The following is a 2855-nucleotide window of genomic DNA, read 5'->3' on the forward strand; positions in this document are numbered from 1 at the left end:
GCCCAGCGAGGAGCCCGATGTGGGGCTCCCTCCCATGACCCCAAGATCATCACCTGAGCTGAAATCAAGAGTTGGACACTTAACCAACTGCACCACGCAGGCGCCCCACACGTTTACCCTTTTGAGAAGCTGCCGAACTTCTTTCCAGGGTGGCCGTGCCATTTTATAACCCCACCAGCAACATACGAATGGTTTGGTTTCTCTAAATCCTCACTGGCATTTGGTGTTGTTGCTATTTTTTTAAGTAAACTCTACCCCCAATGTGGGGCTCAAACTCATGACCCCAAGATCAAGAGTTGCATGCTCTATGGACTGAGCCAGCCAGGTGCCCCATTTTGCTGTTTGTTTCAACCTTTCCGATAGGTATCGTGTTGTGGTTTTATTTTTCATTTCCCAAATGGCCAGTGATATTGAACAGGCTTTTAAGTACTTATGGGCCATCTGTATATCCTCTTGGCCGAAACGTCTGTTCATGTTATTTGGCTGTTTCCTAATTGGATTGCTTGTTTTTCTGCAGTTGGGTTTGAGAGTTCTTTATATATTCTAGATACTTGTCCTGTGTTGGATATGTGGTTTGTAAATACGTTCTCCCAGTCAGTAGCTTGTCTCTTGATCCTCTTTGCGGGGTCTTTCAGAGAGGGAAGGGAGGAGTGGAGAAAAGTACACCCACTCCATCTTCCTGGAAGTAGAAGTCTCCACAAGAAGTCTCTCACAAAATTGTTTGGTAAAGGAGGCAGGAGGGAGAGGAAGAAATCTGGGATGCGGATTCACAACCCCGCCTAGATATGGTGGGTCTGCCTCTGGGCCAGGTGCCATCACGTCATCCCAATGGTTCCGGCTGCCTGAGGTAAGAGGTGCTGAGAGGGATGCATAGAGAGGCAGGTGGGAGGCCCACACATGTGGCCTCAACCTTACTGCCTCAACTGGATCATGCTGAGGCTTTCAGAAGCCTTGGGGAGGCCCCCGCAGCAGCCCTGGCCCGGGCTCCTGAGGGAGTCCGCCACACTTCCGGCAGCCTGTAGGTGGCACCCGACATCAAGGAGTTCACATGCGGGCCTTCCAGGTAGCCCTGGGGCTGAGGCCCTGGCTGGTTGGTTCCAAGTGTGAGCTTAGCCCCTTCAACCAGTCCTTTGTCTAAGCCCCCAGAGCCCCATGGTGAGACGGAGCCCCTACCTCAAAATGCAGAGATTACACTGGGCGTGGCTGCTCGGAAAGGAGGAGTTTCTCACCAAGCATTCTCCAGTAACTAGCGGGGCAGGAAGAAGCCGCTTTTTAATTCGGCGTTTATGAAATTTTTGTTTGAGAAAAACTCTGGTTCACTGAAAATGAGTTCACGGAACACCAGGAGCTATGGGGGCCAGCACCGCTCATTCATTTCATTCACCAGATATCACTGTGTACCAGGCATGGTTCTAGGCACCATGGCTACGAAATGGACAGACACTGTCCTTCTCCCAAGGACCTTTCCAGTGGAATTATTGTGGGGACTCTTTCCCTTCTCAGTGAGCAATGGGTAGCACAGGCCTGCTGACTGGGGTGACGTTGCAGGCTTTGGGATCAGGCTTCTGAACGACAGTGTAATCTTGGTGTTCTCAACTGGGCCTACAGCTCAGAATCACCTGTGGTGGGGGGAGGGCTTTGGTTAAAAATGCAGCTTCTTGGTCCTTTCCTAAGATCTACTGACAGTGACTCTCGAGGCCTTCTGTTTATCTGCCCTTCTGTCCTAGAGTGCATCAAGCCCTGTCTCATTCGGTCAGGCTCTCTGCTCTTACTCTTCCTTCTGATATAATGCCCTTCCCATGGCTGGCTCCTTCTGTTCACTCGGGCCTCAGTCAAACATCACCTTCTCAGAGAGGCCTGCTCTGGTCACACTCTTTAAAATCACAACCCCACCCCGGTCTTTCCATGTCACAACCATATGATGTGTACTTCATAGGGCTCCTGGATATTGGCAATTAACGTCTTTCTTGTCTAGCCCATCCATTAGATCGTAAGCTTCCTGGGGCGCCTGGTGGCTCAGTCGGTGAAGCGTCTGCCTTCGGCTCAGGTCATGATCCCAGGGTCCTGGGATGGAACCCCGCATCGGGCTCCCTGCTCAGCTGGGAGTCTGCTTCCCCCTCTCTCTCTGCCATTCCCCCTGCTTGTGCTCTCTGGCTCACGCGCGCGCGCTCTCTCTCTCAAATAAACAAATAAAATCTTTAAAGAAGGAAAAAAAGATTGTAAGCTTCCCACGGACGGGGACTCTGTCTTGTTCACTGTTGGATCTCTAGTGTCTACAGCAGTGCCTGGCACAAAGTAGGTGTTCCCTGAATATTAGCTAACTATCCAGTTGAGTGACCAGAGGCGACCTCGAGACTTCTTCACCTGTTAAGCACCCAGGTGGTTCTGGTGCCTGCTATAGTTTAACAACCGTGGCCAAGAACCAGAGGTAGAGAGGGAGGAGACTGGGCTGAACACGGATGTACTCCAAACATCCCCCCCTTTACAATGTTCCCCACTATCTTCTGATTTGGCTCATTTTCCTCTAAGGGGTTGGGGGCAAGCCAGGACAACGTTGCTGGTTATTTGAGGTTGCTGGCCAAGATGGTTTCCCTTCATCGAGGTTCGGGTCTAGCAATTGAAATATTTTCACATTTCAGTCTCAGAGTTGATTACAGCACACTTATGCCTTTGCAATGCGCTCCTGACTTGCACTCATGACAAAAACCAGTGTGATCTCCTTGTGTGCACCGCAGGTAGCAATAGAGATTTGGGAGTCAGAGTGAAGCCAGTCCAGCATAGTTGCTTTGAGATTCATCGCAGTGACTCGTGAAGCATACAGATCTCATGTGCCTAAGGAAAAGTGGACTTGGCTG

This window comes from Callorhinus ursinus, unplaced genomic scaffold (assembly GCF_003265705.2).
Source record: "Callorhinus ursinus isolate GAN/ISIS: 27379988/994484 unplaced genomic scaffold, GSC_fseal_2.0 scaffold33, whole genome shotgun sequence".
In the NCBI taxonomy this organism is placed as follows: domain Eukaryota; kingdom Metazoa; phylum Chordata; class Mammalia; order Carnivora; family Otariidae; genus Callorhinus; species Callorhinus ursinus.